The 12,032-nt window shown below is 41.1% G+C and overlaps 1 protein-coding gene across 2 annotated transcripts in view; it reads left to right on the plus strand.

Annotated features, from left to right (window-relative positions):
• CACNA1C (calcium voltage-gated channel subunit alpha1 C) overlaps positions 1-12,032 on the plus strand; it is a 493,329-nt gene that overhangs the window by 128,313 nt on the left and 352,984 nt on the right. The window lies entirely within an intron of this gene.

The raw sequence follows: 12,032 nt of genomic DNA on the forward strand, positions 1-12,032 counted from the left end.
ATATTTTATAAAATTTCTTTCATTCTTTATAGATGAAGTGTTGCTTCTTGAAGAAAGAACATTTTACTCTTGAGTCAGAAACTGCTCTGCCTATGGTCTATAGGGACCGTTAGCGGCCGATGGGCTATAGTATGCAAGATGTTTCAGTACTAGTCATTGTAGGCCTCGTATTGGTGCTGCAGCTGGCAGATCAATAAGGATGGAGAGCAGAACCAGCCAGAAAACTGTTACGTACCTGAAATAACAGAAATGAAAGCGTGTAATACTGTGACAAGTGCTGTGAAGAGAACACGTTTTATAAAATGAGGTATTTACCACCCAAAACAAATGTCCAATATAATGAAATTAGAAGGGTATTTTGAGCTGTTGCTGTTCCGCCCTTTCACATTTGGTGTATATACAACATAAATTTGAGAACGAGGTTGTGTTCTGAGGGCTGGAGCACCTCTGCTATGGAGACAGGCTGAGAGAGTTGGGGCTGTTCAGCCTGCAGAAGAGAAGGCTCCAGGGTGATCTTATAGCAGCCTTCCAGTACTTAAAGGGCCTACAGGAAAGCTGGAGAGGGACTTTTTACAAGGACATGTAGTGATAGGCCACAGGGCAATGGCTTTAAACTGAAAAAGGGGAGATTTCGATTGGATATAAGGAAGAAATTTTTCACTCAGAGGGTGGTGAGGCACTGGAACAGGTTGCTCAGAGAAGCTGTGGCTGCCCCATCCCTGGAAGTGTTCAAGGCCAGGTTGGATGAGGCTTTGGGCAACCTGGTGTAGTGGAGGGTTTCCCTGCCCATGGCAGCGGGGTTGGAACTGGATGATCTTTGAGGTCCCTTCCAATCCAAACCATTCTGTGATTCTATGACCGTTTTGCAAAGAAGGGTATGAAATATTACGACCTTCTTGTGTGGCTTCATTCAAACTCTGAGGTGAAATATATCCAATCAAAAGGAACAGTGCTGCATGTTCAATCTGTCGAAATAGAGGAGTCAGCTGTTTGAAAGAGGGAGCATTGTATTTATTTTTTGCACCTTGCAGAAAGTTTTCGTAGGAAACTAACATTCTTTGTTACGTATTTATTGATTTCATCCTTCGTTATGAATCGAAGCGTTTAAAGGTAACAATTAATAGAAACAAAATGCTTAATCACATTTAGGATGGAAAAATCCCATCAAAGAAGTTGCAGCAGCATTTATCATTTTAAAAGCTTCCCTCACCCCCCACCCCTTTACAAACTGCCTTAATAACTAGAATGAAATATCTTTCAGGCAAGTTTGTCCCGATATTTCTTGCATGTTCTTCCTTACTTTTGTTCTATAGAGAAGGTGAAATTCGCATCCTCTTAGAAGGACCAATTCAGGGCCACACCTTGTGTTTTCCAGTGTTGAACAAAAGCAAATAGATTTTTGGTAGAGGAGGGAAGGAGGAGAAAAGGGGGAGAGAGACTGAATAGGGAAACAGAAACTATAATCCCACTTGTGTGATCGACATATTGTATAACCCAATGCAAAACACCTTTCAATTTTTTGTAACTGTATGAAGCTTTAGCTGATTTGGTCAAGAAAAGAGTAATATAACAAGAAAAGTTGTACAGAATCTGAGATGAGTTTTGTGGTGAAAGAAAGAGTAACACCATGAATGACAGCTCTTTGAACTGTGCTTTTTGCATAGGTTCTTCAAGAAAAAAGCAGAAGTGATAGCACTTTCTGTCAGTCTTCTGCTAAGAAGTTTTGAGTTTGTTGACAAATTTTAATCAAAATAATATGTAGACAGCGATCTCAAAGGTGTTAAGTTCCTAAAACAATTGTCAAAAAGAGTGGCTGATTCAAGGAGAGCATGTGTGGCTCCAGACGAACTCATGGTATACCTTGCCCAAACCAGAAAGGTCAATGAGGTCTGGAGAAAATGAGGAATATTTCTGCTAGGAGATGGAGCAAAGGAACATTGAGAATAGTATGGAGAAATAATGTGAATATGAGGGGGGACAGAAGATCTTTTGCAGGTAGCTGGTATTGCAGGTATCTGGGGAAACATGGGAGATCTAGTGGAAGTACAATAAGAAACATGGGGTGAGTTGAGCTGCTTGTCACGGAAGTGGAGGAGGCAGAAGACATCCAGTGTAAATCTGTTGGAACCCTGATTTTGTTAGTTCTCCTGCCTCGGGAGCCGTTTGTGCCATTTCATTTGGGATGGGGGTGGGGGGTGTGCACTGTTCCTCCTTTACGTAGGGCTGAATAGAGCAGAGGTTTAGTGCTTGCGTCTCTGCAAAGGGTCCTCATCCCACAGACACATATGGATTGTACAAGTTTTATTTTAAGTATTGTTTATTTCTAGGCTCCATTATTGAGAAAGGAGATAACTTTAGGTGTAATTTGACTCTGTTTTGCTTGTCACATTCAAATTTTCTTTGAAGATTGTAAATTAGAGATTTGTGCTATGTCAGAGACCTTTAAAAAGAATCAGAAATACCCATATTCAAGAACCTCTTGTTCTTTGGATGCTGATCAACATCTGTTTTTTCCTTTGTGTCTCTTATTAGTTGAAGTAAAAGGATGTGTCATGCTACCTTTATTTTCCTTTTTTTTTCTTTTAAATGTTGAGACTGACTTGGAAGTCAGCGTTTAGTTTATATTGCTCACTTAAAATCATAACTAAAGCTGATTAAAGCTTTTCTTTTCTCCCCAAGAAGTAATATGTTTCAATTTTGATGAAATCTTAGATAGAATTTCGGTAAAGGGTTCAGATTAGTGTAAATTAGTGCATATACAAAGTGTGGGAGATATGTGATCAAGTCCTTCATCTGCTGATCAAAAAAAAAAACAAAAAAACAACCCAAAACTTCAAACACTTTCAGTATGTAAATTTGTTGTTTTCCTGCCAGCATTACCAGTATTCCTTATGGATAACATAGTTTGTTGTTTGAAGGTGATGAGCCTTTTTCAATGAGAGTCTAAAAAATAATTTTGAAATAACAAACAGAAATTACAGATCTCTGTGGGATCTTGTGATCTCGGCCTTTCAGACTGGTGTATTTGTTTTTCAAAATGCATTCATCCCTACGTCATAGCACCCTGAATTATTTTGAGAAAAAACGGTGGACCGTTGTGGGTGTTGTGAAGAAATTAGGTTGAAGCAGTAGGGTGGAGAGATAGGAATGAGGATGGCTGGAGGCTAGTAGGTCTCCTGGCCTCTCTTATGAAGGAATTCAGAGAAGGAAAATGGTGCAGAACTACTGCAACGGATCAACGGGCTGACTTCTAGCCTGGTTTTGAGAGTGTCCCAGGAGGTGGTGCTCACTCCTGAAGGACAAAGTTCTGCTCAGTTCTCCTGTATATCCGTGAGGCAAAGCCACCCTTCCAAGGGGTATCTAAAATGGTTGCCTTGAATCTAAAGATCCCTGCTGGAGCTCTCCGTATTCGCTATGCCCACTTTCTGCTTGCATAACTGACTCAGACCTCCAAACTTGAAAGACTCTTTAAATTGCAGTTCTTCTCAGAAACATGACTTTGTTCAAAAAGAAAAAAAGATGTGATAGGTTGTCATCTTCCTCTCTGTAAAACTTCAGATCAAATATATTTAGATTACAGATATTTTTGCTGTCAGCCTCGCAGACTTAGCAAAGAAAGACAAGCCTGATTCTTTCCTACCTGCGCATCATCGCCAGGAATATCCTGCAGCATAGTTTTGACTCTCAAATTTCTCTTTTGAGAAACTTGTACAGGCCCGTTGTTTTGGTGTAGTTCTACAAGTGTCGTAAACTTCCAGATCTGGCCCTTCAACAGAAACTTATAAAATTGATATATAAGTCAAAACCGAACCTATCTGACTTCGATAAACACGTTTCTTCCTCACTGGTAGAAAGAAGAAACGACTTTTAAAGCAGCACCTAAAGCAAACAGTTGTAACAAGGTTGTATAGCTCGTGTTCATCTTGGTAGGATCACTTTTATGGGTTGCTTTGTGGAGAAGAAACCATAAAGAGATCTGTGAAGCTTTCAAGTATATTTGAGTCAATTGCAAGATTTTAGTGGAAATCAGCTGCAATTCAATGATTCCAGGGACGATTTTACTCTAATATTTAGGCTTAATTAGAGTTTAACTGACAAAAAAGTTTCACACCAAAACGTATACACGTTCAGGTAAAAACCATTTTAGATGTGTGCTTTCAGGTCAGAAATTCTGCAATTTTTACCCAGGCAAGGGACAGGAGTAGCGTATCCTGTAACTTACTGTAGTTGTTACAACTGAGCAAAACCACAGAAGAGTCTAGTGAAGGAAAAGAATAAATACGTCCTCATGGGAAGGTATTCCAGAATACTTATTTTATTTTAAATGGATACTGTACTGCTATACTCCATATAACTTCTGCGTATAGGTAAATGGTGACATTTTAAAGAGATTTGGCCTTCTAATGACTAAGTACTCCTTTCTTCCTAAGAAAGAGTGTCAGAGATGGTCATGTTACTGAATTATTCAAAACAGAGAAGATTGATGCAGGAAGCAATTTCAACACATTTAGAAGAAAAATATTTCCTCAGATGACATAACACTTTTACAGTGTATTTAAGCTGGAGTTTTTCTCAAACTGAATAATGGCCCAGTAGAATTTGAGAGATGAGATGTGAGCATCCGCATTCTGGTGCTGCACAACAATGAGATCTAAGTTCTGTTTTGGTGACAGGTGTCATCAGCAGTTCTTCCTCCAGTGGGCAATCTCTAAATTTTGGATTAATAGAGAGACATCTGTTGTGTTTTGCATGTTTCCTAGTGTGGGACTTCAACGAGATGCTTCCTTCTACTCTTCTCATTTGTTATCTGAGCACAAAGCTTTTACGTCTCTTTTTTTCTATTTAGCGTTGAAATATTATGAAATTGAATATTATTGGAATGTTGTGGCAGCTTTTATTTCAAGTATTTCCTGGGGTAGCTGTTATTTTAACCATAAAATGTAATGTAGATATGAAAAAAAAAAAGTATAAAACACTTCTTGAGGCTTAGAAGAAGGATATATACAGAATTGTTTGAATTTAAATGATACTTTAATGCCAATATTCTGGAGGTAAATTAATAATAACTTTTTCTTGGGTGTATTCAATTTAACTAATGCTCCTCGGCCACAACTGTATTCCCCACAAGATTCATGTGAATGTGTGATAGTTGTTTGTGTCTAAAATTCCCATGGAAGAGAACACCTGGTATTACCAAAATTTGAGCAGAAAATAATTTTAGCTCTAATATACATCCAACATTTGTTGAATGAAGATTCAAAATATAGCAATCATTTTAGTGGTATCAAAACATTTTGCTTAGTTTAATTTCCACTTTTATATTGTACTATCTCACCAGGTATAATGTATATTATTTTTACTTACACAATTACAATTGTTAGTTTAGTATGAGAAGTAGATTAATTGCTATGTTCAACATCTGAAGTTGAAAGCTTTGACAATTTTCTGTCAAAAATTTAATTGATATCAACACGTCTGCAAAACATTGCCATTTTGATAAAATTATTTTTATGCAAAAGAGAGTGTTTCTGTCGTGGGGTTTTTGTTGGCTTTTTTGGTTTGGGTTTTTTTTGGGGGGCGGGTAGGTTTTTTTAAGCTTTAAAAGATACCAAAAGAAAGACTTAGAATAAGTAACAGAAATGCAGAAGAAATAAAATAAAATAAGAAAGGCATAATGAGACCACTTGGTGATGGCTGTTCCCTAAGACAGTGCTCAGGCCCGTCGTTTGGGTGTTGCTGAGGGATTTACTGTGAAAGTCTCATCGGGGAAGCACTTCCCCCTAAGTAGTTAAGCTCTGCAGAGGCAAATGAAATCTCATGCACGGCACAGAGAACAGAATGTCTTCATAAAGCCATGCCACTTCGTGCACCTCTTCAGGCGAGCCGCTACCTGATGCTTCCCGTAGATGCCAGAACTTGGGTCAGGCTAAGGAATCCCTAACTGTATTTTAGAAACAAAGCTAACGAGAATGATGGCCATGAAGATGATCTGAGGTCTGGGGCACCTCTGCTATGGAGACAGGCTGAGAGAGTTGGGGCTGTTCAGCCTGGAGAAAAGAAGACTCCGGGGTGATCTTATTGCAGCCTTCCAGTACTTAAAGGGGGCCTGCAAGAAAGCTGGAGAGGGACTTTTTACAAGGGTGTGTAGTGATAGGACAAGGGGCAATGGCTTTAAACTGAAAGAGGGGAAATTTAGATTGGATATCAGGAAGAAATTCTTCCCTCTGAGGGTGGTGAGGCACTGGAACAGGTTGCCCAGAGAAGTTGTGGCTGCCCCATCCCTGGAAGTGTTCAAGGCCAGGTGGGATGGGGCTTTGGGCAACCTGGTGTAGTGGAGGATTTCCCTGCCCATGGCAGGGGGGTTGGAACTAGATGGTCTTTGAAGTCCCTTCCAACCCAACCCGTTCTGTGATTCGAAGAAACTCAGAGAGTTCAAAACAAGTCTTTTGAATTTCAGAAAACGTATTCTGGAAATTGTCCCTGGATGGGTATTTGTGTTTCCCGAGGGGATGCAATGAGAGGGAAAAATCAAGGCAGATTTGTTCAGTATTTGGGTTTGTGGCTTCCTGAAAGGTTATCACCACATTTGCAATGGCTTTGTGGTTTTCTGGGAGCTGAAGCCCATCCGGACAAAAATCCAATTCTAGGCTGGAATCAGCAGAGTCGAGATACAGTCATATTAAGTGTTCTGTGTGTCTGGCTGTGTTTGTATAAATTAATCTTATCTGATACTCAGCAAGTCAAAATGTATAAAATTCAGCCATGCATGCCAGAACAAAGGGAAGAGGATAAGAATGATTCTTCTAACTAGAAGAGACGTTTTAATTTTAAGTCCTTTCTGAAAACAAACACTCACTAGTAAGAAATCCAACTCATTGTTTTAGCTTTCTTTGTATTGTTCTCGTTCTTTTCTGGAAATAGCTTTCCACTCAAATTTGGCCTTTTTTTTTTTTTTAGTGCCTTTGTAGGGTGTCTAAAAATATATTTTTAGAACATTCTTAGTAAATCCGCTGCTTTTTTATATCGCTGTTTCAAAGGCCCTGGTGCACAAGGATGTTATTCCAGTTTCTCAAATCCACCATGCCATTATTAAGTGTTTACTGTGTCATTTTCCACTTGCCATCGTTTTGTAATGTACACTGAAGAAGATATATTATTTTTTGAGACACAGGCAGGGAAAAAAAAAAAAAGGAAAAATGAGAGAATCATTTTCATCGTGGTGCAACTGATGCACTGTGTCTTTCTAAACACTGCATCATGTACAGTATAGAACTTAAGAGGAAAATATTGTCTGGGCTGGGTGCTTGAGGTAGAAGAGGACTGAATATTTTGATGAGATTTAACTGCTCCTGAAACATACAGATTTTGCAACAATAAGACGTTTTAAAAGTTCCTTTCTTGTTGCCAAGTTATTAATTTGATGCAACAATGTTCAAACACCACCAAATGTTTCATTTTAGCATCTTAAGCATTGAAAGTTTACATTATTTTAATCTGAAATTACTTTCCATTTCACAATTCCTTTTTGGTTTTTGTCCCTGCATTTTGTTTTCAGTTTACAAAAAAAAAAAAAGAAAAAAGTGTTTCCTAGTAGAAAGAATTAATATTTCTTCAGATTTTCCTTACTTGAAATGAAGAGAGTAAAATTCCTTTTTTAGTTAACCCAAAGGAATTGTTTATTTTGTATGTTGAAATGGACTCAAATTTGATATTTCATTCTTTGTCTAGCTTTTCCTGTGAAAGGAGTCAGCTGGACAAGCAATTTGGCCCAACCCTGCAGTCTTTCTGCCACGGACTTATCCCGTGAAACCTCCAAGGAATGCTTCTCGGGAATCCAGTAGCACAAACCCATGCAGATCTTGGAGTCAATAACTGTGAAGCACTACTGGTTAGGATCAGACTTGGGTTTGATAATTGAGGTTACAGGGACTCTTACAGCTTTCTCTCCTCTAAAATGCTTGTTCCCGGGAAGAAAGGTGCTGCAGATCTGTCTTTCTATGTAGCTCTGGGGGGAGTTGTCGTTGGTTTTTGTTGTGTGTCTGTGTAGTGACCAGGAAGAAGCAGAGAAGGCCACCTTTTGCTTTCCTAGTTGCAGCTTTTTTTAACTTCTGTGGAAGAATTTTTTGTTTCAACTCTGTGATGAGCCTTTTGCGACATTTGCTTTCATAAACCCTGTTGTGGTTAGACATGACATGTCTTGTATTCCCAAGCACAAGGACAGGCTGGGCGGAGAATGGATTGAGAGGAAAAGGACTTGGGAGTGCTGGTGGATGAGAAGCTCCCCATGAGCCAGCAACGTGCACTGGCAGCCCAGAAAGCCAACCGTGTCCTGGGCTGCATCCAAAGCAGCGTGGGCAGCAGGGCGAGGGAGGAGATTCTGCCCCTCTGCTCTGCTCTCGTGAGACCCCACCTGGAATACTGCATTCAGCTCTGGAGTCCCCAGCACAAGAAGGACATGGAGCTGCTGGAGTGAGTCCAGAGGAGGCCACGAAGATGATCCGAGGGCTGGAGCACCTCTGCTATGGAGACAGGCTGAGAGAGTTGGGGCTGTTCAGCCTGGAGAAGAGAAGGCTCGGGGTGATCTTATAGCAGCTTTCCAGTACCTAAAGAGGCTACAGGAAAGCTGGAGAGGGACTTTTTACAAGGGCATGTAGTGATAGGACACAGGGCAATGGCTTTAAACTGAAAGAGGGGAGATTTAGATTAGATCTAAGGAAGAAATTTTTTACATTGAGGGTGATGAGGCACTGGCACAGATTGTCCCTGGAAGTGTTCAAGGCCAGGCTGGATGGGTCTTTGAGCAGCCTGGTGTAGTGGAGGGTGTCCCTGCCCATGGCAGGGGGGTTGGAACTAGATGATCTTTGAGGTCCCTTCACACCCAAACCATTCTATGATTCTATGATCATGGCTTCTGAGAATGCCAAAACTCTTGATTTATTCAGTTGCACAATATTCTAAGTTGCATTTTCGCTCTTATAGGGTCCACATGCATAAGGAATGTTTAGGGATGGAAATGAAATCTGTTTTTTTCCTCATCCCTTAACTACAGGCCAGTTCCTGCACAGACGATGTGAACCAGCAGAGCTGCCACGCTTTCAGACTCTGCCGAGGTGGAGATTTAGAAGTTTTTTAGTCTTTTATCTGTCAGTTTCTTTGAATATTCAGAACATATCTCCTTTCTTGCTTTTTAGTTTCCTGTTTTCATTGGTTTGGAAAACCTTCCCACTGTCATGTTTTGGTTGTTTTTGTTGCTCAGAAAAATGTGCTAATTTTAAAAGGTGATCAAAGCCTGTGGAATATAAACACCCCGTAGCTGCCGAGATCTTGAGGGAGTTTGATTATTATTTTGCCTGTTACACATGAACATCTAGGGAAAAAAAAAAAAACAACAGACCCCGACGTCTTTATTTTTAGGCCTTGCTAATTCTCAGTCTTCTCTTAGTCGCGGGCTACCTGGCAACAGCCGATTGCCATGGCAACGCCACGCTGATGAGTGAGGCTCAGCCTGTCTCTTCTGGCTGGGTTCTGATGGATGAAGAGCTGCAGTGGCTTTCCGGCCGCTGAAGGGCACAAACCGACAGACCACTCGCTCACTTGAGGCTCTGCAGTGTCGTCGGGGCCCTCCCGTGTGCTGCGGAGGTGGAAGGAGAGGGAAGGAAGGGACTGGTTGCCTGGGGTTCAGGTTTTTGTTGGGAAATAGAGAACTATTCCTGTCGAGTTCATCTCCTCTTTTGAGTCACTATCCAGACTCTCGATGCACTCGTTATCTTTGTTCAGTTCACAACTGCTGTTGCGCTGGTGCCTGTTTGTGTTCCTTACTCTGCTTACTGAAAACACTCCTTCTTTTACTGTTCCTGAATTTTTCTCTCAGCTGGAGGCACCCAGCCCAGGATGCTAGAACATGTCCTGATTACGTTCAGATGGTTCATGCCTGGCATTGTGCCTTCTGCAAGACATTGATAGTAGTTTTGCCACTGATGGTAGAGTTTTACCCGGGACTTTAGTGCTGAGGTTGTAAAGCAGACCAGAATTTTGACCGTTCAATGTAATGAAGTTAAACTACTTCAACAGAAAAGAGCTATTTGTCCTATTGTAAATTAATGTAATACTTAATGCTAGTTCCGAGGTTAGATTTCTTATTGGTTTGCATTTATCCCACTGAATGCTCAAAACATAAAATTTATGGTTTTCTGGTTTCTAGGACCTTGGCACGAAAGTTTGCTAGAGAAAGTTGTTACACAAAGACCGCTCTCTCCCCTGGATGTTATGACATTGCTAGCTTTGGATTGCTCCAACTTCCATATCTTGGTTTTAACTCAGTGGAATATGTATGAGGCCTGACTGTTCTTCTTTGCAAGGTTGATGCAAATTAAGAGTGATTGACATCTTTGCATTAGAAAATCTTAGCATCATAGAATGGTTAGGGTTGGAAGCGACCTCAAAGATCATCCAGTTCCAACCCCCCTGCCATGGACAGGGACACCCTCCACTACACCAGGTTGCTCAAAGCCCCATCCAGCCTGGCCTTGAACACTTCCAGGGATGGGGCAGCCACAACTTCTCTGGGCAACATGTTCCACTGCCTCACCACCCTCTGAGTGAAAAATTTCTTCCTTAGATCTAATCTAAATCTCCCCTCTTTCAGTTTAAATCCATTGCCCCTTGTCCTGTCACTACATGCCCTTGTAAAAAGTCCCTCTCCAGCTTTCCTGTAGCCCCTCTTTAAGTACTGGAAGGGTGCAGTAAGATCACCCCAGAGCCTTCTCTTCTGCAGGCTGAACAGCCCCAACTCTCTCAGCCTGTCTCCATAGCAGAGGTGTTCCAGCCCTTGCATGATCTTCGTGACCTCCTCTGGACCCGCTCCAGCAGCTCCGTGTCCTTCTTGTGCTCGGGAGTCCAGAGCTGAACACAGTATTCCAGGTGGGGTCTCACGAGAGCAGAGTAGAGGGGCAGAATCACCTCCCTTGAGGTGAAAATCCAATAATTCCTTTTGGATTGATGTCTATATAACCAAATTGCTCAATAAACACTATGTCATGAAGCTCTTTGATGTTGTCACTGCCCTTTGGAATGTGTAAGGGAGCAATGAAGCGAGTTTCCTCAGAGCCAAGGGAGCCTGCGGGAGGTGTGCTGATGGCCAAACGAAGGTACGAAGTGGCACGAGCAGGGCCAAGCTCAAAGGCACATCTAGGACACTAGGCACCTTCTCAAAACATTTGTGAGGACAAATGTGTCCCTGGGCCTCCTTTCGGAACACCGTGGGAAGCTTTGCCTTGTGCTCAGGAAGTGAGTGATAGCGGTGTCTCTTGGGTCCTGCTGACATTCCACCAGCATATTCAAGTATTCAACATGTTACCTGGGAAAGAAGCGTACCATTGGATATGCTCCTCTTGACACGCTGATGTTTGCCTTGAAATTTCTCATCTTGAATCTGGATTGGTAGGTTTGGGATTATTTTTTTGTATTATTTGCATTTTCATGCCTTAGTTTTTCTAATGTTACTATTTGTTAGGTTCAGTGTTACCACTTGGAGGGTTTTGATAACGTAGAAATGAAATATTTTTTGTTTTTACCCAACAGTACCCAAATATATGCTATTAAACCCCAGATAGTGCTTCCTGTCATGTCGCTTTGAGAGCCTGCAGTTGCCCATAAAAGCACTGATTGATAAACTCATTTCCCTTATCTGTTAGTGGAACAGAATACTCTGTGACTGGTCTGGGATTTGAGTAACTGTCATCTCATACCTCTGTTAGCAGTAGGAAAATACCAAGTGCTAGTGCTGGGTTCTGTTCGTGAACTTGACTGAAGTTTCTGGGTGGGTGCAAACTAGAGGACTAATGAATTTGTAGAATGCATGTCTTGATTTAATAAATCTTGGAGCTATCTCTTTTTGATGTTTTGGGGGTAAGTTGAACGTGCACGTATACATGTTACAAGAAATGATGAGACCTAATATTTTTACCGTTTGCTTTGCTTTCTACACCATCCATAATTCATGGGCGAAATGCTGGATTATGTGACATTTGAAA

The sequence above is a fragment of the Tauraco erythrolophus genome, chromosome 4 (genome assembly GCF_009769465.1).
Source record: "Tauraco erythrolophus isolate bTauEry1 chromosome 4, bTauEry1.pri, whole genome shotgun sequence".
Lineage (NCBI taxonomy): Eukaryota > Metazoa > Chordata > Aves > Musophagiformes > Musophagidae > Tauraco > Tauraco erythrolophus.